At 42.7% G+C, this 26344-nt stretch overlaps 1 protein-coding gene across 2 annotated transcripts in view; it reads left to right on the forward strand.

The window, feature by feature from the left end:
• TAGLN2 (transgelin 2) overlaps positions 1-26344 on the forward strand; it is a 37893-nt gene that overhangs the window by 657 nt on the left and 10892 nt on the right. Inside the window, exon 2 of one of the 2 annotated variants that reach the window (XM_069728769.1) lies at positions 20393-20560. The exons of the other annotated variant lie outside the window; for it this stretch is intronic. The gene's annotated coding sequence lies outside the window, so the exon portion shown is untranslated. The remainder of the gene's footprint in view (positions 1-20392; positions 20561-26344) is intronic. 2 annotated transcript variants of the gene reach the window in all.

A 26344-nucleotide genomic window follows, 5' to 3' on the forward strand; every position in this document is an offset into this window, starting at 1 on the left:
TAATAGGAGCTTCATCAGCTGTAATGTGACCTCCATTTGGGGTACTTACATGGAGATAGTCACAAGATAATGTGATTTTTTTTTGGATGACAGATGCCTTGTGTTATGTCTACGTCTTGTCAGGAGAGCCATCCTCGTGATGAGTTATAGGGCTTCATAATAGACCAGGGCAGTTGTTCTGCTGCTCCGGATGCTTAGTAAACCGGCCCATTAAGAAAAAATAAAGATCAATGTGTAGGGGGCATGAAAAAAAAAATCTACATTAGTCAATGGATTATTCGTAACATCGAAGTACAAACAAAATTCAATAGTCCTTTCGATCATTGGTAGGTGGGGGATTGTAAGGATGGTCATAAACTCTTAGCGTACATACTTCCAACAATTGTGAACCATCAATATGGCTGACAGACGTTCTGCAACGTGATAGAAACTGTTTGTAATTAGTCGACTGTTTACTCTCTGTGATGGACAATAGGTGGATCAAACCCAAGATTCTACTGGAATGGGGCTGGGTTCTTAAAGAGCACCATAAATGCCAGTCTGGACCATTTTTTGCCTGGCCGTATTAAGGCTTATGGGGCCTCGTGACTCTTCCTTGTCGGCAAATCTTGGGGAAGAGAAGCAGTGAGATCTCAATCTTTTTGTTCCGGACGTGATAAGCTTCCACTAGAGGTGACCCTGCCTCCTGTTGTATACGCATGTATATTAAGGGTTGAGAAATATAGCTGGCTGATTAACGAATGTCTGGCGTTAAATTTCTCATACAGATTATTTTCAAACCAAAGCTATGGATTTTTTGGGTGTTGGCCAACCATCTTATATGATGGCCTCCAGAATCTCTCATGACAGATGATGCTTTGGAAGAGAAATATTGGGCTTGTTGAATTTCAACTCCAGATCCTTTTATTCTCTGGGAAGATAGGCCACCACAAGGAGTCAGGCCACCACAAGGAGTCTGGCAGTGGATTACACTGGGCGGTTTCAAGTTGAGTACATGTGTATGGTGGAGTTGGGGGAGAGAGAGACTGTTATATAAGGTGTAGGAGCACCTTTGCTCTTCCCTGTAATAAATGAGGTTATCAGTCAGCTAGGAAGGACAAACATGCTGAGACAACTTGCACAATCACCGCAGGCATTCTGTTTTCCTTCTACAACTTTACTTTTTGCTTTTCAGGGCTGGAATGTCATGCTGACCATTCTATCAGCCTCACACCCCACCTGGGGCTGTATGTCCATGTTATCTGGTCCTCTATCAATTCTATGGAAAGTCGAGGTTGTTCTATGGTCTATTGATCTACATACCAGATTTTCTACAGTAGTTTCTGAGGCCCTTGGCTTATATTTAATTTCCTGATAAAATAGACATATCGCTACACAAGAAAAACCTCTCTACACGTTTTCCAGACTTGTCCCTGGAAGCTCATTTATTTCCTGTGTTTCGATAGCAGTGACATTTACCCACAGTAGGAAATTACAATAGGAGAGTCATGCAATCCAGTGTACATAGGGTGTGGCAGGCTCAGGGTTGATTTTTCTTTAGCATTCTATTTTTTCCTGAGTTTCAACTAAATTAAAAAGATAAAAATTGTATCGATAAAATGATGTTTAGGCTCAGATGGTGGATCATTTGAATTTTTTTTTTTTTTGGTGTTTGGAGGTTTTGACATAGCTTGAGCATAAGTGTTGCTTCATTTTTCACTGTTTTGGTTAGCATTCTTACCAGACCTTTTTTTTTTTTTTTTAAGTTCTGGTTTGTGGTACTTGGTGCTTGACGTCTTTCTTTTCAAAAGTAGCAGGCTTTAGGCATATTTTTTTCATTGCTTTTTAACATACTTTTTTTTGGAAATTGAAAAAGTAACTCCTTTTTCATGGTGTTTTTTTTTTTTCCATGGGCTCCTCTGTACACGAAAATGCCTAAATAAGCATGGTTAATGATATCACATTTAAAGTCAAAAGCTGAAAGGGCTAGACTTGGAGTCAATTTAGATAGCGAGCACTGGTTGACTATATACATGTGGAACAGTCTCATATAACTGGCCTGTTAAAGGGAACCTGTCACTCCAATTTAGGCTGCTCAAACAAAGGACAATTGCATCCAGGTAGCGAAGAGAGCAATCACTGGAGAAGGACATCCTGATCAGAAAAAAGAAGGAACATGATGAAGAGGAAGACCAGCAACCTGAGACTTATTACAATCAATATAATGGTGGAGAAGACCTATCTAGGCTTGCACAAGTTCAAACTTCCTACAGATCGCTAATCCATCAAGTCACCATGGCTCAAGATTAAGCCAAAGGCCGTTAAATAAAATAAATCTCTTACCATAGAAAGCTGCTGCATTTCAGAGAAAACGGTTTTGAAGAGCCAGCCATGAACTCTGGTACGGACTGGGGCTGAAATTCAGCCCTGGCATTTGAAATCACACAGGCCCATGTTGTCCCCCGTCCCCATGAACCAGATGGGATATATTACTAATATTACCCTGGATGGAGGAAAGCAAGATTTACTACAAGACCAACATTTCTAATGATACCAGTAGCCTGCTGGGGTAAGTGACGGAGTCAGTGACTTTGTGCTTCATCACAACTCTTAACAGTATGGGTGTCTTGAGAACACCAATTCTGTTAACAACTTAGCAGACAAGGCGGTCCATGACCAGACAAGCCCTTCTGGCATTTGCCAGAATTGCCAGATGGCCAGTCCGGCCCTGCATGAACTATTGTGAGACAAAACAAATCCCATGTGGTCCCTGTCCGGCTCTTCTATGTCCCGCCAATTGGCTACATACAAGACAAGGTAGTTTGAGAAGCCAGCCATGAACCATAGCGAGAGACCAAAGGAGTCCGATGTGGTCACTGTCTGGCTCTTTCGTGCCCTACCATGTGGCTACATACAAGACAAGAGTTTGAAAAGCCAGCTATGAACCATAGTGAGAGACCAAAGGAGTCCGGTGTGGTCACAGTCTGCCCATTCCACGTGATTGACAGCTCTCTCCTTATGTACACACCACATCTTCACACTATGTGAAACAAAATAAATTAAGGCATATCTCGATGCAATTGCACAGCCAGGCTCATGGTTCCTGTGGTTTGTGCAATGGAGCGCCCCCAGACACAGGGCCACGGGGTACTCAGTACCGGTCCTCTGCTGGCTCAGTTCTGGGGATGTCACGGTGGCTAGACCCAGTCCGTGACCCTGCTAAGGGGCGTCCAATTAAAGGTGGTGGTTTGGGTGCGTGGTGCAATGAATAATGAGGACACAGGGTTGCAGTCTCTTTACCTCTTTACTGGAGACTTAGGGATCCGCAATCCAGAGCACTGCTGACAGGGCTGTCTGAGACCGGCCGGTCCGAAGGCACATCCAGAGTTCCCTTTGCAGGTGGAAATCAGTGCCTACCAACTAGCGCCTGTGTGTTGTAGTCCTTCCCTGCTGAGCACCACGGGATAGTCCTCACAACTGTCGTGTCTGTCTCTGATGTTCTTTCTCGTTCTCCATCCCCCAGATGATATGGCTAGGACGCACCCGTATGATGGGGTAGTCCTGGAGGTCCTAGTGCAGGCTCGGCTCCGTAACTATCTGTCCTCTTTCTAGGCCACTGTCAGGATCCCACCCCCGACAGGTCCTCCCTGGAATTCTCCCGGGCTCTTTCTGCCTAACTTCCCGTCCAACCCCCAGTTTTACCAGAGTGTGAGGAGTGGCCTAGTAGATAGAACCACTCCCCCTGGTGGCCGGAGTGTGAAGTGTAATGTGTGTTTGTGATACCTGGTCAGATGAACTCCTTTAGTGCAATCAGACATAACATCACTCCCCTTAGTGGCAGAGCGACATTACTGCAACGACCAGAACTCTGGGGCGCTGCATGCAACATGACAGATTCCCTTGAAAATGGGAATATGAAAACCGATTGTATGATCGTGCTGTCTAATAACTGCCGATGGGCTACGTAGAAGACAGTTGTCGCTCATTTGATGGCCAGGTGACACAGGACAACACAGTGATGTGAACAGAACGATGGTTAATACTTTCGCTGTTTATACGGGATAATGTTCTGCTAACAACAATATTTATAGCAGCATAAAGTATCTGATCAGCTGAAGAATGGGAACTTTGTTGCTAGTTTACACTGTATGATGATCAGGAATGAGTGTTTTTTGCCAATTACTAGCTTGTGTAAAGAAATTTTAAGTAAAGGTTGCGCTGAACACCCCGATACCCCCATCTGTCCCACTCATTTTATTATACAGAGAACATCGTTTTCAGTTTTAAACATAAACAACCAGAATTATGTAGATTGTGTGTTATGTATAGGAATCTAAGGACATTCACTTCTTCTTCCAGAACCAGTCAATTCTACTGCAGATTAATGCAGCCTTGTGACCTGGGGTATCATACAGGTGCTTCTCACAAAATTAGAATATCATCAAAAAGTGAATTTATTTCCGTTCTTCAATATAAAAAGTGAAACTCGGATCACTCTGTTTGTAATGACTATATAATGGGTTTCACTTTTTGTATTGAAGAACTGAAATTAACTTTTTGATATTCTAATTTTGTGAGAAGCATCTGTACATTCGGGTTAAGTGTGTGTGACACACTCTCTCACACTCTCTCACACTCTCTCACACTCTCTCACACTCTCTCACACTCTCTCACACTCTCTCACACTCTCTCACACTCTCTCACACTCTCTCACACTCTCTCACACTCTCTCACACTCTCTCACACTCTCTCACACTCTCTCACACTCTCTCACACTCTCAAGCTTGTTTTTGCCTGACTGATAGATACTCTGCGTGGTCTCTGAAGCTAGCCATATATTTTTGGCTATTCCTTCCGATCCTATATACTAAGATGTGTGTGCATGTGTAATGAATGGGGAGAGTAGACTAAGTCGCTGCCAGATGCATTTGGCAGCAGATCTATCCTGAGAGCAAAAGGAGTGAGCATGTTGAAAGTCAACATGCCTGACACTACTTTCCTCAAAATCAGCTGCTGGGAGAAAATCGGACAGACTAGTGGATTCGGCTTACATTAATTCAACGTTTGGTTAGATGTAGGCTGTATTCAGGTCATTGTGCAGCCCTTTTTTTTTTTTTTTTTAAAGACTGTTGGTCAAACATGTCAATATTGGTGGTTTTGGCCAATGCTGGCCTAATATGTATGGGGAGGGGGCTTTAGTTGTTTCCAGACACCTCTGGAGGTGGCTTATACACCTGGAAACATCAGCTTTTGAAAGTACACATGCCCAATCCTTCTCCCAAGCATAATATGTCAAGGCAATGTTGGCACCCCACTCATATCAAATGTTAAGCCCATCCAACACTAATGTTTAGGCCAATGTATGGGGACTTTACGGTAAGCCGAAAAAGACAGCACAAGAAATGGCATGCAAAGTTGTTGCCTGATGACCACTAATGGCCATAAGAACCTTTTTTTTTTTTTTTTTTAGTTGACTTGCTTTCCAAACTTGAAGGTAAGCAACTGTCTAAATCAGTGGTCCCCAACTCCAGGCCTCGAGGGCCGCCAACAGTGCAGGCTTTCAGGATTTCCTTAGTATTGCACAGGGGTTGGAATCATCACCTGTGCAGATGATCACATTACCACCGACGCAATACTAATGAAATCCTGAAAACCTGCACTGTTGGCGGCCCTCGAGGCCTGGAGTTGGGGACCCCTGATCTAAATTGTCAGTTATCAGCTGAATGATATGGAGAAATGTTACAAATCACTCCTCATAGCTCTATTCTGCTTCTTTTAGTGTTAGATACTGCAGCAGGTAAGGGGTTAGAGTTCTAAACAGATCTCCACAATGTGGTGAGATAGGAGAGTATTTGTAGTCTCAGGGAGGGCTGGTAAAACAGTCTGTAGATAAGGAGGAAAAACATGGATAGGTGATGAGTCCAGGAAAGAAGCTGTACTCGCATGAGCTACTGAAGACAACGGAGACCTGGATACAAATATAGCTCACATTCAGCATCACTTAGGCTACGTTCACATTTGCGGCTTTGGACACAGCGTCGTGGGCGCAACGCACGAAAGACGCAAGTAGAACGCATGCAATTTTTGACGCATGCGTTCAACCCTTTTTTACTATATAGGGTATTTTCATTTTTTTTTTTTTAAAGTAAAGAACGCATGCTTCCTACAACGCACAACAATGCAAGTACTTGCGTCTTCTGCGTTGCCAATACACTTCAATTTGCTTCGACGACGCAAATAGAACGCAAGTGCGACGCAAGCGTTTTTTAAAAATTTTGTACGCAGAAAAAATGCAACATGTTGCGTTTGCAACGCACTGCCAGGTGCGTCGAAAGGACGCATGCGTCGCAAAACGCACCGAAACGCATGAAAACGAACGCACATGCGTCCCCAATGTTAAAGATATGGAAGCATGACGCGTGCGTTGTTTTGCGACGCCGCTGCGTCCAAAGCCGCAAATGTGAACGTAGCCTAAGTAGGAAAACACATAGCTCATTGCATATATTACTGGGAAACACACAAACCTCTCATCCAGACTATATTACTGGGAGGGAAAATCTGAACTTTGGAGCAGGCTGCAAACTGAATATCAGAACGTCTAAAATGTAATCAAGATGGCACTTTATAACCTAATACTAACCACCAACATAGGTTAAAATATGTGAAAGATGAGCATAGCTTTTGGCGACTGTCCAGAAGAAGATGCTATAGCATTTTCTTAGCTTTAATAAAACATGATTATAGGCAGGGTTTTCATTATGCAGCATTGTGTAGCCGCACATTATGATAATAACGTGTCACGCTAGAAAGATAGACTTCTGGGTGGCTACATAGTGTGCAGCCCATATATAATATATACAGCAAAGTTATAAAGACAGGCTCATAATTCACCCTCCAGCAGCTATGAAAAATAAACTAAGTGAAATTTGCTTACTGAAATATAATTTGAAGACCCTGCTGGGAAAACATAAGAGAGCGCGATCCAAGAAACTGCCTCACGCATGTTTATAGCAAGATAATGATGCCTGATTGTGACTGGACTACGGTCTGGAAATCAAATGTGTCTCCAGTTTAAAAAGGCAGCAATCCTATGATGTCTCATTTTTCCCCTTTTATAAATCTACAGCGAAATATAAAGACAGCGCAATGCAACGTTTCATTACAGCTTGTGTAAGTTACAGGAAAGTCCCATTTTTTTCTTTCTCTTTCTATAGTTCTTTTGGGTCTGAAATACATCAGGGTTTTTAATTTGAACGTGGGTTTTGACATTGTGACTGTTGCCCGTGTACTAGGCAGCTATGTCACACCACATTAAAGGAGATTCAACTATATAATAATGTCAGATGTAAGGATAGTTTAACCCCTTCCTGCCGCAGCCCTTTTTCGTTTTTGCGTTTTCGTTTTTCGCTCCCCTCCTTCCCAGAGCCATAACTTTTTTTAATTTTTCCATCAATATGGTCATGTGAGGGCTTATTTTTTGCGGGACGAGTTGTACTTTTGAACGACACCATTGGTTTTACCAAGTCTTGTTCTAGAAAACGAGAAAAAAATTCCAAGTGCGGTGAAATTGCAAAAAAAGTGCAATCCCACACTGGTTTTTTAATTGGCTTTTTTGCTAGCTTCCCTAAATGCTAAAACTGACCTGATATTATGGTTATCCAGGTCATTACGAGTTAATAGACACCTAACATTTCTAGGTTATTTTTTATTTAAGTGGTGAAAAAAATTCAAAACTTTGCTAATTTTTTTTTTTAAAAAGCGCCATTTTCAGATACTCGTAGCGTCTCCATTTTTCGTGATCTGGAGTCGGGTGAGAGCTTATTTTTTGCGTACCGAGCTGACCTTTTTAATGATACCACTTTTGTGCAGATACGTTCTTTTGATCGCCTGTTATTGCATTTTAATGCAATGTCACGGTGACCAAAAAACGTAATTCTGGTGGTTCAAATTTTTTTTTTTTTGATACGCTGTTTAGCGATGAGGTTAATTCTTTTTTTTTTTTTTTTTTTTTTTTATTGATCGGGCAATTCTGAACGCTGCGATACCAAATGTGTAGGTTTGATGGTTTTTTTTTTTTATATATATTTTATTTTGGATGGGGCGAAAGGGGGCTGATTTTAAACTGTAATATATATATATTTTTTCATAATTTTTACACTTTTTTTTTTTTTTACTTTTGCCATGCTTCAATAGCCTCTTAGAAGCTGGCATAGCCTGATCGGCTCTGCTACATAGCAGCGATCATCAGATCGCTGCTATGTAGCTGAAATGCAGGCTTGCTATGAGCGCCGACCACAGGGGGGAGCTCACAGCAGGCCGGCATCAGTAACCATAGAGGTCTCAAGGACCTCTATGGTTACCATCCTGATGCATCGCTGACCCCGATCATGTGACTGGGGTCGGCGATGCGCTCATTTCCGGCCACGTGACCGGAAGCGCCGGTTAAATGCCGCTGTCAGCGTTTGACAGCGGCATTTAACAGGTTAGTAGCGGCGGGTGAATCACAATTTCACCCGCCGCTAATGCGCGCACATATCAACTGTACAAAACAGGCTGACATGTCGCGACTTTGATGTGGGCTCACTGCCGGAGCCCACATCAAAGCAGGTGACCCAACATGCGCCGTACTAGTACGGGGCATGTCGGGAAGGGGTTAAGTCAGTGTTCCCCCAACTCCGGTCCTCAAGAGCCACCAACAGGTCATATTTTCAAGATTTCCTTAGTATTGCCCAGGTGATAATTGCATCACCTTCACAGGCAATAATTTCATCATCTGTGAAATACTATGGAAATCCTGAAAACATGACCTGTTGGTGGCTCTTGAGAACTGGAGTTGGGGAACACTGGTTTAAGGGGTCAATGTGGAGACCTAGGTAGGTTGTCCCCCTGCAGAGGCAGCTAAACATCATCTCCCGATACCATGTTGGATCTGGGCTGGGAATAATATGGCCGAGTATCTGTGGGTGAGGGTGACTATCTCTAGATCATTTCTATGAAACAATAATTCATCAGGAGTCTTGTTGTTCTGTATAAAACAAATCTCCATAAATAACCTGTGTAAGGACAAACAATAGACGCATTCAGGGCCGAGGCCTCCAGATCGCGGCCTGTTTACCATCACGGCCAGAATAAAGACCCTTTCAGACCGTCTACGTCACTGCTGGAAGAGAAAATGTGACCACAAATACATGATAATAAAAGAGCGAGCCTTTCTGGGAGGCCTCTCCCTCCTCTGTCTGAGGAAAGCAGCATGCCCTGGATTCTCTGGGCACCGGCTCAGTCCAAGGCTGAGGTACGGATGGAAAAACATCGACTTGGCACTACAGCTGCCAGCTCTGTACTGGGATTGTCTGTACAGTAGTGAGGCGCCTGAGCCTCCAGCTCAGAAAAAGCAAAAACTAAAAGGAGAAAATGTCAGATATTATACCGAGACGCTGTATCTAAGCCTATCAAGTGTTCTACTGTCTGCTTGGTGCATAACGGGACATATCTGCTAGGCAGCTGTATCCAAGCTTATCAAGAGATACTGTCTGTATGTGATCCCACTGTCTATTGGGGGCTCTATCCAAGTCTACCATGTGTAATACTGTCAATTGATTGATACTGTCTTTAGGGCCAGTGTATCTAAACATACCATGTGAGATACTCGGAGTAATTTTTCCGTCCGGGTGACAGGTAAATAGTTAGGCCCGGCCTACTGTGTATGTCTGGACCTGCCATGATGTGTGCAGCGTCTGTAGACATCAAGTCCTTACATGGCAAATGCTTTTCCCGATGAGGATTATTGTCCCTTCATCACCATGATGGGAGGATAAAACCTCTGACAGCCCCAAAGCATCTAGATCGTTGAACCACTTTCATAGTCACTAGGGTGCCCACAGGCGAAAACCATTATTAATTCCACATGGCGCCGGAAGAGGACTGATGTACGTACGTAGGTGGGTGTGTGTGTGTGTGTGTGTGCGAATGGGAATGGCAGTCTGGGGTATTGCTTGATCCTGGCTAATGAATGTCATGACTTGGAGTGACACAAGCCATGGCTTCTACGCCTGGTGATAATTCTGCCACTGTTACAATCTTTTATCAGCCTCTTCTTAAGTTTAATGGACTCATAAAAGCTGTAATTTATTTTATACAGGGTAATAAATAAAAGAGGCTGTTGACTATTGGCTCCGGTAACGTTTCTTACAAGGCAACTATAAAATCTGAGGCAAATTTCAGCCACTCCATACAGGTCCAACCCCCCCCCCCCCACCAACTCTTAGGCAGTGTACGAAAAACCATGTGCTTACTAGGCACTTGTCGAGAAACTGTAAACCACATGGGTTTTGCTACGTGGTTCCAGGCCTACAATAATAATTTGTTTAACCATGAATAAGCAAAATAAGGCATTTATTTTGGAGCTATTTAAGATTTAAAGTCTTAGCTGCTTTTCTAAAAAAATTCTGGCAGAACAGCACTCCCAGTGGCAGGAGGACAGAATTACCAAACCCTGCTTTTATCAAAGCACATATGTGTCCATATGTGTGTTGGAGATGCTGTCAAAAATGTTGGACAAGACAGTGTAGCACCAAGCCACATTTTGAACAGAAACTCGATGGAAGCTCAAAAGACCCCCATTATAATCAGTCCATTGGACACAATTGACTTCCATAACGTGATGTATATGTATGTATGTATGTATATATATATATATATATATATATATATATATATATATATATATATATATATATTATATATATATATAATATTCATTGAGACATCTGCTGAAATGTTGCGGCTAATGGATCGGTAAAGTCAGTTTTTCACTTTGATTTTTGGAGTGCTGCCTTTTCTGATTTTATTTTGGAGGTTTGGACGTCGCCTTAACAGGTTTTATTGCACCCATTTTTTTTTGTTTTGTTTTTTTTGGTAGTGCTGCCAAATTTTCTTTAGTCTATCTGTGTTTGTGCTTGGGGACTCCTCCCCCTCTCTGGATGGATGGAAAACTTCCTGAGATCATGGAAACCAACAGCGATAATCATCTTTTACTGAATTACAGCTGGACCATAGTCATCACATAAAAATCGTTAGCAAGGTGAAGTGTTGGGAGATTAGCGGGGATCGTAGCTGTCATCACTTTCATGTTGGCTGTGCTACACGCCGATAAGATGAGGCATGTTGAGATCGGTGGGGTGACCTCATATGTCTCTCACACCCTTGCTCATCATGTAATGCAAATATCACAGGCTCGAGCTATTGTCTTTAATTGTTCCGTACCGGGCCTGCCGTGGGGCGAGGGCGGACTGTTTGCTGAGCTTGTCAGAACGCTTTTCTATTATGTTCACACAATGGATTCCAGGTGGAGAACATTGGGAACTGTCTGCCATACAATTTTAGATAAAGGTCCACAATAGTATACAAGATGAGGCACGGTGGCTCGGTGCTTAGCATTGTAGCTTTACATTGTTGGGGTCCTGATTTCCAATCCCACCAAGTACAACATCAGACTTTGTGTGGCTTCCCTTTGGGTTCTTAATCGTTCCAATGACATACTGATAGGGAATTTAGATTGTGAGCTCTAAAGAGGACAGTGATGATGTGTGCAAAGCAATTCAGAAATGAATGACGCTGGCCAAAAAGCGGCTTAAACAACTGTCAGCCAAATGGTGGCTCAAGTTAATGGCTAATCTTCCTAACTTCCTCACACACATGCACGATGGTTTCCTTTACCGGCTTCAGTGGGGCATTCACTTAAAGGGACACTGTCACCTGAATTTGGAGGGAACAATCTTCAGCCATGGAGGCGGGGTTTTTGGGTTTTTGATTCACCCTTTCCTTACCCGCTGGCTGCATGCTGGCTGCAATATTGGATTGAAGTTCATTCTCTGTCCTCCCTAATACACGTCTGCACAAGGTGCAATCTTGCCTTGTGCAGGCATGTACTACGGAGGACAGAGAATGAACTTCAATCGAATATTGCAGCCAGCATGCAATTCAGGTGACAGTCCCTTTAATGTTCATGGTCACCAAAAGTCAGACACCGGACCTTCTTCATCATGATGTATTTCAGGATGGCAAAAAGTTGAAGAACATCCATTAAATATATGTCGTATTCTACATATACTACAAAGGCTCCCAACACATTAGTCAATAGCCTAATGTGTATGAGGGCACCGGCAGACTGATGATCAGGGAAAATGTTGATTGGGCATGTCCGATTTTTGGACTGCCAATCAAATTGCCTACCTGAGATAAGCTGCTGGATTTCTCATTGAGAAGGAACGCTCAGCCAAATCGGTGCTTTTGTATATGGGAGAGTCGACTGAGATGGCTGTTGGCAAAATTCTGCTTTGACTGATCGTTTTGGCCAACAGCCATCTAATGTTTATGGAGGCCTTAAGAGTAGAGTAAAATCTGGTGATCTACAAATTGATAATTTGTCAATTGTGATATCACAATGATTGGGAGCGAGCTCTTATGACTGCTTCTATGCTGATTTGCCATTGGGATGGGCTTTTTTGTGTGGGTCTTTCTGGATGACTCTCTACCTCTTATTCCACCTCCTCTTAGTGTAAAGGCCCCGTCACACATAGCGACGCTTGAGCGATTCCGACAACAATACGACCTGTCAGGGATCGCTCAAGCGTCGCTATGTGGTCGCTGGTGAGATGACAGTGAGATCTCACCAACGACGCAGCAGCGATGCAGCGACCTGTAGCGACCTGTACAACGATCCTATTTCATGACGATTCAATGGGACGTCCTGTCATGAGGTCGTTGGTAAGGTGTCAAACACAGCGATGTGTGCTACCCAGCGGGACCTCAACGATCAAAAAATGGCCCAGGCCATTCCGACACGACCAGCGATCTCACAGCAGGGGCCTGATCGCTGCTACGTGTCACAAATAGCGAGATCGCTACTGAGATCGCTGTTGCGTCACAAAACTTGTGACTTAGCAGCGATCTCGCTAGCGATCTCGCTGTGTGTGACGGGGGCTTTACATTGCATGAGAGTCTATAATCCATCTGCATACAATGGAGATAGCTTGGAGCCTATAAAAATTCCATGCTGGATCTTTGTACTGGTGGCAGGGAGGAAATAGCAGAAAATGGCACCATTATATAAGCTGACAGGAGACTGGAAGTAATTTCCATTACTGAATCTGTCTGGCATCCTGTTATTCCGGTAGGAGGATTTATCAGTGACTTTAGTGTACTAGAGACCCTTTCTAATGCCTGGGCACAGTACTCTTAGGAGCTCTATACTGGAGCCTTAAAGGCACTCGGTCAGCAGGTTTTTGCTACCTCATCCGAGAGCAGCCTGATGCAGGCAAAGAGACCCTGAATCCAACGATGTATCGCTTAGTTTACTGGCTTCAGGTGTTCTCACAGTTTTTAGCTTTAGAATGAAGCAGAGCTGAGAAGGCTAACACCAGGCTCTCTGTGCACAAAGTCCATAGACGGTGAGATGCTTATTTGCTGGACTAGTCGGCAATGTTAATCTCTTAGTGATAAACCCTTCATAGTTAGTTACAGCACACACTTTGACAAGTGACACATCCATGAATTCTGTGTTTCAGCTGCTGTCTTCAGATTACATGGCAAAAATCAGCTGACTGATTCCCTTTAAAACCCTCCATAACAGCATATTAACGCTGCCCAAACCTGCAGATCTTGACAGGTTCGACTTCCAATCAAATGACTGTTGGGGGAGATATGGATACAGCATGTCTGATTTTTGGACTACCAATCTGCTCTCTCTAGAGTTAAGTCGCCGCCAGGGATGTCTGGCAGTGCCTTTCTCCTAGAGAACACAGGACTGTTCCTTCTGTGTATGGAGGAGTTGGGCGAGATAATTGTTCATTCAGCAGCTATCTGAACCACCAAGCAGGAGTTCCTGATCATGGGCACACACCCTTACAATGCACTTTCATTGATATCTTCTGTAGGAGTTGTCATGAGGGTTACATTAGTTGTCAGTTTTAATAGAATCTAGTCTCCTCAATGTTTATAGCCTTACTAAATATAGAACATTCATATCTGATGGCGATCATGTAAAGCTCTAGGCGAGTATTCCTTCCTGACGTGATCATCAAGCTCCTCCCCCACCTCCATCAATTCCCAAAATATGACAAAACTGCATAGGAAGCGGCGTCTGGAATTTCTCCAAATGCAATGGAAATACTCCCAAATTTGGACACAAGAATTTCTCAAATCAGAGGATCATCTTGCTGATGGAGCTGATGGGCCCCACGCCAGTGAGACACTAGATATGTAGGAGGATTAGGACCTGTAACGGGCTGCACATCCCAGGGGTTCCCAGGGCAGTGAGGGAGATTAGAAGAAATGTGGAGATATTATGGAAGCTTCATTGCCGAGTACAAATAATAAATTACTGCAGAGTCTGAAAAAATTGCGAGCAGTAATAAAGACTTCAGCCAGCTGCTTTCCAACAGACGGACACAACATGGATGTCTGTATTAATGTACAGACTAAACATACATATTCCTATATACCAATGTCAAGCATGTATACATTAGGGTCAAAGTGAGAGTGGGATAAAGTTGTGATGTGTTCTGGTACAGACCTAAAACTGATCTCCCTGGTTTTACAATGCCAGAACTGAAGACTGACATGTACAGGCAAATCGCTAGAAAATTAAGAGCTGTAACGGTATCCATCATGCAAATTTTGTGGTGAGCGGATGAGTGATGAGTAACGAAGGGGCCTGCAGTTTATAGGACACTGGGGATGGCGGGTGAACAGTGGTCTATAAGTCTCCCACCCACCACACGTGCACACTAGACTGCACTGTAAAGTTTGTGGAGTCTGTAAGCCAAACCTCTGACTCCGACTCCTCAATTTACACGACACCGACTCCACCAAAATGGGCTCCGAATTCGACTCCTCAGTTTCCATGACTCCGACTCCACCAAAATAGGCTCTGACTCCAACTCCAAATCCCTGGTTATGCGATATTCTCGCTGTCACCTATCAGATCACCCATAGTGCTTGTTAGAACAATACCATTTATGTGCAAAAAAAAAACGCTGTATGCAGGATTCTCCCAAAAAAGGAATCATTGTGGGGTGCCCTTTCTGTGCCAGGCCTTCATCTGTGGGATCAGCGGCACATTCCAGAGCTAAGCTGCCATGTCGTACACAGTTTACATGATGTAACAAGACCAGATCACCGTTGCTCCTGTAACACTCGCCCATCATATAACGCTGTAGTGGTTTTGAATCATTTTCTCCACTCAATAGTGCCAGAGTTAGTTCATTTCTAACTGGGCTTCCACAATGCAGCAAAAATAATTCTGCATGCAGCTTTGGAGTACAAGACCTGATAAAAAAATGGAGTAACATAAGCAAATAAGTGTTTAGTTTAGTTGTCAAGAGTTTTGTAGATTTCCAGCATGAAATGAGACAGATTACTTCGGCCAGGATTGACTTCTCCATAATAAATTAACAATCGGTGATTTCTGATTGGCTGCTTACAAGTCCTGGGCTGCCCACAATGCTGACCACGTAAGAGAACCAATCAGCAGATTATAGTGGAATGATTACATTGACCTTAAGAACGCACATTATTGGCCAGTGTGAGTGAGGCTTAACTCAAGGACACCATACACAGTAGATAAAAGTAATCCGCACCCGCTAATGGAGGCCTTAAAACTCTGGATTGAGCTCAGACTAAATGGCTCATGAACAATTATTTTTACTACCAAATGTACAGTACTTAGCAAAGTGGTAACGCCAGGCATCACCGACTTATATATGTATCGTTTTTATATTGAAGCAGGAGTATGTATATTTCGAACAACTCTGAATCCACAACCCTGCTCTTGGGTCAGGGTATGATGTGAGTATCACTACACATTCGGAGCCAGTCTACTTTAATGCATCTGTCTGTATTAATAGTGAATGGATGTCTCCTTGGGGAAATTTTGTATAGAGCCCAATCATTTCCGGAGACGTCACATCTGGAGCAGATACCGTTCCATCATATCAGATCCACCGAAAAAAGGGGCCTCAAAGCACCGGCTGCTACCAGACTCCAACAGGGCTGAGTGCACTGTCTCGCTGTCACCGGTAATAACCTACTACCGAATGATGGGTTGAGTAACTAAAGAGTATTTCAAGGGATGATGTGAAGATCTCTGCTTTCGAAGGTTAGAACACATGAATAGAAACTGGTTTTGTCGCTGTTTGGTCAGTCGCCCTTATGTATGTTTTATTTTTGCAGTCTGATGACTTCCAGAGCAGAATTTGCCACTGCTGCAATCTTTTCTATAATGTTATTTTTTTAACTTGTGGGTGTTGTGGTATTTGTTTTGTGTGCTGTTTGTTTGCTGTTATGGTGATGACCAGACGAGTAGTGGGATTCACTGTTCCTACTCAGAGGTTTTTCACTCCCCAACCTCTCCATTCAAAATGCATTACGAGTCTCCTTGTGTCATGTTCCGCTTCGTCAGACATGTGACTGCTGCAGCGGTGGTGTGTTTACCACTGGTGTGGCGAGTGATTGACAGGAGTGGTCACATCTGTCCATGTAGTGTAGGAATCATAATGCATAGATTGTCTAAATTCCTAAGAAGCAGGAGTGATAGAGAATCGGGAAAATCAGTGTCATGATCCAGGCCAGGTTTTGAGTCCTGTTTTCTCTTTTTCCTGGTCTGGTCATGTCAAGAGTTAACCTTTCTCAGCCTCTGTCTGGGTTCAGGGTGGCTATTTATCGCTGCTGCTTCCTGCAGGTGATGTCAGTTATAGTCCTGCTGCGTTTGCTGTCTGAACCCGTGTCTCTGTTTTCCCCTATTCCGTCTTGTCTGTGTTTGCCTTTAGTGTGCAGACTCCCTGGTTTTGACTTGGCTTGTATCCTGACCAGTTTTTGTTCTTTGTCTTTTGGCTTATCCGCTCCTGACCGTTACTGACCCCCTGGCTTGTCTCTGACCACGAGTTTGCTTTTTCCTTTGGTACTGCGCTAAAGTCTAGGATTTGACCTGGCTTGTTTGACTATTCTGCTGCCACTGGTGGTAGCCTCACTGTTGCACTGCAGGTCTGCTCTGTTTAGGTGCAGACCTGCTTCCTCTCTACTGCCAACTAGTGAAGCCTGCACCTACCTGCATTGCAGCAGCATGACATTCAGTATGACTTAGGCCGGCGTCACACACAGCGTAAAACAATACGGTCCGTATATTACGGCCGTAATACGCTGAAAAGTCCCGAAAAAAGTGGTCCGTAGCTCCTCCGTAGGCAGGGTGTGTCAGCGTTTTTTGCGCATGGCATCCTCCGTATGTAATCCGTATGGCATCCGTACTGCGTGGTTTTCTCGCAGGCTAGCAAAACCAACATACCGCTATAGAAGTGATCCATGTGTCCCAAAAAGAAAATATATATATATATATATATATATATATACTGTATGTATATATATATATATATATATATATATATATATATATATATATATATATATATATATATATATATATATATATATATATATATCTATATCAGTAGACACATATATTAGAGAGAAAAGCCGGTAATTCAGTGCGGTGTACAGTAAAATCACACTGACAGCTTACAGTAGAATAGGTAGAATAAATGTGTACACATAGAATAGGTATATATATATATATATATATATATGTCAGTGAGACACATATATGTATATATATTAATATTTATTCCAGCGCTAGACAGCTTGAAAGCCGGTAATTCAATTACCGGCTTTTTCCTTCTCCTTCCTAAAACCCGACATGATTTGAGACATGGTTTACATACAGTAAACCATGTCTTCTCTCCATTTTTTTTGCAGATTCCACACTACTAATGTCAGTAGTGTGTATCTGCAAAATTTGGCCGTTCTAGCTCTTAAAATAAAGGGTTAAATGGCGGAAAAAATTGGCGTGGGCTCCCGCGCAATTTTCTCCGCCAGAGTAGTAAAGCCAGTGACTGAGGGCAGATATTAATAGCCTGGAGAGGGTCCACGGTTATTGGCCCCCCCCTGGCTAAAAATATCTGCCCCCAGCCACCCCAGAAAAGGCACATCTGGAAGATGCGCCTATTCTGGCACTTGGCCACTCTCTTCCCATTCCCGTGTAGCGGTGGGATATGGGGTAATGAAGGGTTAATGCCACCTTGCTATTGTAAGGTGACATTAAGCCTAATTAATAATGGAGAGGCGTCAATTATGACACCTATCCATTATTAATCCAATACTAGTAAAGGGTTAAATAAAACACAAACACATTTTTTAAAATTATTTTAATGAAATAAAAACAATGGTTGTTGCAGTATTTTATTCAACGCCCAATCCAGTCACTGAAGACCCTCGTTCTGTGAGTAAAAAAACATAATAAACCAACAATATACTTACCCTCCGCAGATCTGTAACGTCCAACGATGTAAATCCTTCTGAAGGGGTTAAAACATTTTGCAGCAAGGAGCTGTGCTAATGCAGGCTGCTCCTCGCTGCAAAACCCCAGGGAATGAGGCTAAAAATAGATCAATGATCTATATTTAGCTTCATTTGCGGTGAGGCGCCCTCTGCTGGCTGTTCATAGATCGTGGGAAATTACCTAGAAAGCCAGGAGAAGGAGAAGGAAAAAGCCGGTAATTGAATTACCGGCTTTCAAGCTGTCTAGCGCTGGAATAAATATTAATATATATACATATATGTGTCTCACTGACATATATATATATATATATACCTATTCTATGTGTACACATTTATTCTACCTATTCTACTGTAAGCTGTCAGTGTGATTTTACTGTACACCGCACTGAATTACCGGCTTTTCTCTCTAACAGCGCTGCGTATTTCTCGCAAGTCACACTGCTTGTCCGTGTGTAATCCGTATTTTTCAGGCTTCCATAGACTTTCATTGGCGTATTTCTTGCGCAGTACGGTGACAAACGCAGCATGCTGCGATTTTGTACGGCCGTAGAAAGCCGTATAATACTGATCAGTAAAATACGGCAAATAGGAGCAGGGGCATAGAGAATAAATGTGCCGTATTTTTTGCGAGTTTTACGGACGTAGATTCTGCGCTCTTACGTCCGTAAAACTCGCATGTGTGATGGCGGCCTTACCGTATGTTATTACTTTACATCATTCTAAGTCTAAAAGAAATATATACAATAGGTCCAGCTATTTAACAGCCTTATTGTTGGCTAAGGTTGGTCAATTCATGATAGTCTTAACAGCTAGCAACAAGGTGTACCGTATTGTTGGGAACCTAACCTGATGGGACACCTCTCCTGGGCTGACGGGTGTAGGAGTGCTCAGGTCATCAGGAATTTACTGCAAACAGAAACTAATTTTAAAGTATTTTTTCCTGTATCAATATTGCAGTTCTATTTTTCTATATTTGATATGTACATATTATAGTGTTCACCTACCTTCTATGGCAGTAATGCAGTTCCAATTTTCTAGAATCAATGTTTAGCATTTCAGAGTGCAACTATTTTTTTCTTAGTTTTATTGACTTAGTTGTCCTAGTTTGTGCCTGTACACACTAGTTCGGATGTGCCGGTCAGTTTTTTTGTTTGCATCAGAACTGAGACATGCGGTGGACATTTTTTTTTTTTTTTTTTGTCACTATCTTTCATATCTTATTCATGTGCATTCAATAACTTTGATGCCCTCCATCTCTCCTGCTGTCCTGGCACTTGTACAGTTCATAATTCAAAAACTTGGTAACCATATCCCCCCTATCTTGAAAATTCCCAGACTTCCTGAGTCTTGGCTCTGCCAAGACCGAGAGAGCTGAAGTATCTGCTCTATAAACAAGACACTGAGAAAGAATTCTCAAAAACTTCTTTCTCGGTGCGTCTTACTTCATTAAGGAATCAAATGTCTGTCTATGGCACATACAGTGGGTACGGAAAGTATTCAGAACTCTTTAAGTTTTTCACTTTGTTTCATTGCAGCCATTTGGTAAATTCAAAAAAGTTCATTTTTTTTTCTCATTAATGTACACTCCGCACCCTTAACTGAAAAAAATGTATATATATCACCCTTAGAAGGCAGGCGGTGGCGCCTGCACTGCAGCCTGATGGCATGTGTGATGGTATACATTAATTCATACAAAATGTTAAAAAAATTAGTCTGAAAATTGCATCGGCCGTGCCTGCATAGTAGCAGCTATAGGCGTTCAGATATCTGCTGCTGCGCAGGCGCCGCCATCTTGCTACAGAAAAAAAAAATCCTCCTCCAAGATGGCACCTGCGCACGCCAATAGCTGATACTATGCAGACGTGGGCGGCGCTATTTTCAGACTGTTTTTTTTTCTTTTTTAAGATTTTATGAATTTATGTATACCATTAAAAAATTAACTGCACCTTACACATGAGGCTGCAGTGCAGGTGATTTATTATTTTATTTGTTTTTAAATGTATATAATAATCATTATGTTAACTAGGGGGCAGGTCAGTGAGGGGCAGGTGCCTTTCAGAAGACATACACCTGAAAACCTAATCAGAGCACCGCATGAAGACCCCCACAGGCTGCCCCGGAACACGAGCATATCATTACCTCAAAACTGAAAATAAAGATTACACAACAACCACAAGACGGATTTCATCACCAGGTATCATTGTAATCAGTATAACAGCCCCAACCTGACATTGTGTGTAGGTTACTGTGCACAATCCTGCTGACAGGTTCCCTTTAAGTATTTTAGCATTTTTATTGCAGTCGGTCTTTTGTGAGAATGGAAGAGATGGGCCAGCAATTTTGGAATTTTCTTTTAATTTTAGGGGAAAACCTGGCTGGACAGTAAAAAAATGCACCATCTGTTTAGTAATTTCATGCTAAATAGTTTAATCTGATATTAAATCTATAACAAATGTGAAAATTGAAGTTCACCCAAAATGAAATTTCCTGATAAAACGAGATGATTGTGTCCAGATCTATCCATTAACGCCACATATTCTATGTCTAATATCATATTACGTTGGTTCCTCAGGAATGTATTTGAAGTAAAGTACTGTCCTTTGCCGTATGATCAGCTCTACCACTAGGACCTCCTGACAACTCTTCTCATTGTTTTTCTGACCTTGTCATAGTGGCACTAAGTGAATCCCAATCTGCATTAATGTCTACCTCCTAAAGGCCAATTTCGGTGAACAAGTGTTCATCAGAATCAGATTGTACTGGCCATTAACCCCTTCACGACCTCCACCGTACTATTACTGCGGAGGTCAGATCCCCTGCTTTGATATTGGCTCCGGCACTGAGCCCACCTCAAAGCCGGAACATGTCAGCTGTTTTGAACAGCTGACATGTGCCCGCAATAGCAGCAGGTGAAATCGCGATTCACCCGCCGCTATTAACCCCTTTCTGACATCGGACGTACTATCCCGTCCATGTGGGGTGGGCCCCTATGACCATGGACGGGATAGTACGTCCAGCGTGATCGGCGGCGCTCACGGGGGGAGCGCCGCCGATCGCGGGTGGGTGTCAGCTGCCTATCGCAGCTGACATCCGGCACTATGTGCCAGGAGCGGTCACGGACCGCCCCCGGCACATTAACCCCTGGCACACCGCGATCAAAGATGATCGCGATGTGCCGGCGGTGCAGGGAAGCACCGCGCAGGGAGGGGGCTCCCTGCGGGCTTCCCTGAGCCCCCCGCAGCAACGCGATGTGATCGCGTTGCTGCAAGGGTCTTACCTCCCTCCCTCCCTGCTCGAGCCCCGGATCCAAGATGGCCGCGGATCCGGGTCCTGCAGGGAGGGAGGTGGCTTCACAGAGCCTGCTCAGAGCAGGCACTGTGAAGGCTGCAGCGCTGCATGTCAGATCAGTGATCTGACAGAGTGCTGTGCAAACTGTCAGATCACTGATCTGTGATGTACCCCCCTGGGACAAAGTAAAAAAGTAAAAAAAAAAATTTTCAAATGTGTAAAAAAAAAAAAAAATAAAAAAAAATATTCCAAAATAATGAAAAAAAAATATATATATTATTCCCATAAATACATTTCTTTATCTAAATAAAAAAAAAAAACCAATAAAAGTACACATATTTAGTATCGCCGCGTCCATAACGGCCCGACCTATAAAACTGGCCCACTAGTTAACCCCTTCAGTAAACACCGTAAGAAAAAAAAAAAAAAAACACGAGGCAAAAAACAACGCTTTATTATCATACCGCCGAACAAAAAGTGGAATAACACGCGATCAAAAAGACAGATATAAATAACCATGGTACCGCTGAAAATGTCATCTTGTCCCGCAAAAAACGAGCCGCCATACAGCATCATCAGCAAAAAAATAAAAAAGTTATAGTCCTGAGAATAAAACAATGCCAAAATAATTATTTTTTCTATAAAATAGTTTTTATCGTATAAAAGCGCCAAAACATAAAAAATGATATAAATGAGGTGTCGCTGTAATCGTACTGACCCGAAGAATAAAACTGCTTTATCAATTTTACCAAACGCGGAACGGTATAAACGCCTCCCCCAAAAGAAATTCATGAATAGCTGGTTTTTGGTCATTCTGCCTCACAAAAATCGGAATAAAAAGCGATCAAAAAATGTCACGTGCCCAAAAATGTTACCAATAAAAACGTCAACTCGTCCCGCAAAAAACAAGACCTCACATGACTCTGTGGACCAAAATATAGAAAAATTATAGCTCTCAAAATGTGGTAACGCAAAAAATATTTTTTGCAATAAAAAGCGTCTTTCAGTGTGTGACGGCTGCCAATCATAAAAATCCGCTAAAAAACCCGCTATAAAAGTAAATCAAACCCCCCTTCATCACCCCCTTAGTTAGGGAAAAATTAAAAAAAGTATTTATTTCCATTTTCCCATTAGGGCTAGGGTTAGGGTTAGGGCTAGGGTTAGGGCTAGAGTTAGGGTTAGGGTTAGGGCTAGGGTTAGAGCTAGGGCTACAGTTTGGGTTGGGGCTAAAGTTACAGTTAGGGTTTAGATTACATTTACGGTTGGGAATAGGGTTGGGATTAGGGTTAGGGGTGTGTCTGGGTTAGAGGTGTGGTTAGGGTTACTGTTGGGGTTAGGGTTAGGGATGTGTTTGGATTAGGGTTTCAGTTATAATTGTGGGATTTCCACTGTTTAGGCACATCAGGGGCTCTCCAAACGCGACATGGCGTCCGATCTCAATTCCAGCCAATTCTGCGTTGAAAAAGTAAAACAGTGCTTCTTCCCTTCCGAGCTCTCCCGTGTGCCCAAACAGGGGTTTACCCCAACATATGGGGTATCAGCGTACTCAGGACAAATAGGACAACAACTTTTGGGGTCCAATTTCTCCTGTTACCCTTGGGAAAATACAAAACTCGGGGCTAAAACATATTTTTTGTGGGAAAACAAAAAGATTTTTTATTTTCACGGCTCTGCGTTATAAACTGTAGTGAAACACTTGGGGGTTCAAAGTTCTCACAACACATCTAGATTAGTTCCCTGGGGGGTCTAGTTTCCAATATGGGGTCACTTGTGGGGGGTTTCTACTGTTTAGGTACATTAGGGGTTCTGCAAACGCAATGTGACGTCTGCAGACCATTCCATCTAAGTCTGCATTCAAATGGCACTCCTTCCCTTCTGAGCCCTCCCATGTGCCCAAACAGTGGTTCCCCCCACATATGGTGTATCATCGCACTCAGGACAAATTGGGCAACAAATTTTGGGGTCCAATTTCTCCTGTTACCCTAAGGAAAATACAAAACTGGGGGCTAAAAAAATAATTTTTGTGGGAAACAAATTTTGTTTTATTTTTACGGCTCTCCATTATAAACTTATGTGAAGCCCTTGGTGGGTCAAAGCGCTCAGCACACATCTAGATAAGTTCCTAAGGGGGTCTACTTTCCAAAATGGTGTCACTTGTGGGGGGTTTCTACTGTTTAGGTACATTAGGGGCTCTGCAAACGCAATGTGACACCTGCAGACCATTCCATCTAAGTCTGCATTCAAATGGCACTCCTTCCCTTCTGAGCCCTCCCATGTGCCCAAACAGTGGTTCCCCCCACATATGGTGTATCATCGCACTCAGGACAAATTGGGCAACAAATTTTGGGGTCCAATTTCTCCTGTTACCCTAAGGAAAATACAAAACTGGGGGCTAAAAAAATAATTTTTGTGGGAAACAAATTTTGTTTTATTTTTACGGCTCTGCATTATAAACGTCTGTGAAGCACTTGGTGGGTCAAAGTGCTCACCACACCTCTAGATAAGTTCCTTAGGGGGTCTACTTTCCAAAATGGTGTCACTTGTGGGGGGTTTCAATGTTTAGGCACATCAGTGGCTCTTCAAACGCAACATGGCGTCCCATCTCAATTCCTGTCAATTTTGCATTGAAAAGTCAAACGGCGCTCCTTCCCTTCCGAGCTCTCCCATCCCCCCAAACAGTGGTTTACCCCCACATATGGGCTATCAGCGTACTCAGGACAAATTGTACAACAACTTTTGGGGTCCAATTTCTTCTCTTACCCTTGGGAAAATAAAATATTGGGGGCGAAAAGATAATTTTTGTGAAAAAATATGATTTTTTATTTTTACGGTTCTACATTATATACTTCTGTGAAGCACTTGTTGGGTCAAAGTGCTCACCACACCTCTAGATAAGTTCCTTAGGGGGTCTACTTTCCAAAATGGTGTCACTTGTGGGGGGTTTCAATGTTTAGCCACATCAGGGGCTCTCCAAATGAAACATGGCGTCCCATCTCAATTCCAGTCAATTTTGCATTGAAAAGTCAAATGGCACTCCTTCGCTTCCGAGCTCTGCCATGCGCCCAAACAGTGGTTTACCCCCACATGTGGGGTATTGGCATACTCAGGACAAATTGTACAACAATGTTTGGGGTCCATTTTCTCCTGTTACCCTTGGTAAAATAAAACAAATTGGAGCTGAATTAAATTTTTTGTGAAAAAAAGTTAAATGTTCATTTTTATTTAAACATTCAAAAAATTCCTGTGAAGCACCAGAAGGGTTAATAAACTTCTTGAATATGGTTTTGAGCACCTTGAGGGGTGTAGTTTTTAGAATGGTGTCACACTTGGGTATTTTCTATCATATTGACCCCTCAAAATGACTTCAAATGAGATGTGGTCCCTAAAATAAAATGGTGTTGTAGAAATGAGAAATTGCTGGTCAACTTTTAACCCTTATAACTCCCTAACAAAAAAAAATTTTGGTTCCAAAATTGTGCTGATGTAAAGTAGACATGTGGGAAATGTTACTTATTAAGTACTTTGTGTGACATATGTCTGTGATTTAATTGCATAAAAATTCAAAGTTGGAAAATTGCGAAATTTTCATAATTTTCGCCAAATTTCCGTTTTTTTCACAAATTAAACGCAGGTACTATCAAAGAATTTTTACCATTGTCATGAAGTACAATATGTCACGAGAAAACAATGTCAGAATCACCAGGATCCATTGAAGCGTTCCAGAATTATAACCTCATAAAGGGACAGTGGTCAGAATTGTAAAAATTGGCCCGGTCATTAACGTGCAAACCACCCTTGGGGGTAAAGGGGTTAACTAGTTAAATGCCGCCGTCAAATGCTGACAGCGGCATTTAACTGGCGCTTCCGGCCGTCGGGCCGGAAATGAGCGCATCGCCGACCCCGTCACATGATCGGGGGTCAGCAATGCATCTGCATAGTAACCATAGAGGTCCTTGAGATCTCTATGGTTATTGATGCCGGATTGCTATGAGCGCCACCCTGTGGTCGGCACTCATAATCATGCAGGAATTCAGCTACATGGAAGCGATCTGTGATCGCTCCCATGTAGCTGAACTGATCGAGTTGTGCCAGCTTCTAGTCTCCCATGGAGGCTATTGAAGCATGGCAAAAGTAAAAAAAAAAAAAAAAAGTTTTTGCCCCATTCAAAATAAAACAATAACAAAAAAATCAAACCTGCACATATTTGGTATCGCAGCGTTCAGAATCGCCCGATCTATCAATAAAAAAATAGGATTAACCTGATCGCTTAACAGCGTAGCGAGACAAAAAATTGAAATGCCAGAATTACGTTTTTTTTGGTTGCCGCGACAATGCATTAAAATGCAATAACGGATGATCAAAAGAACGTATCTGCACCAAAATGGTATCATAAAAAACGTCAGCTCGGCACGCAAAAAATAAGCCCTCACCTGACCCCAGATCACGAAAAATGGAGACACGACGGGTATTGGAAAATTGAACAATTTTTTTTATTTTTTTTAGGCAAAGTTGGAATTTTTTTTTGCCACTTAGACACCAAACACGTCTAGGTTACGTTTTATCTATGGACTCGTAATGACCTGGAGAATCAAAATGGCAGGTCCGTTTTAGCATTTAGTGAACCTAGCAAAAAAGCCAAAAAACTAGTGTGGGATTGCACTTTTTTTGCAATTTCACCGCACTTGGAATT

Source organism: Ranitomeya imitator, chromosome 1 (assembly GCF_032444005.1).
Source record: "Ranitomeya imitator isolate aRanImi1 chromosome 1, aRanImi1.pri, whole genome shotgun sequence".
Taxonomy (NCBI): Eukaryota; Metazoa; Chordata; class Amphibia; order Anura; family Dendrobatidae; genus Ranitomeya; species Ranitomeya imitator.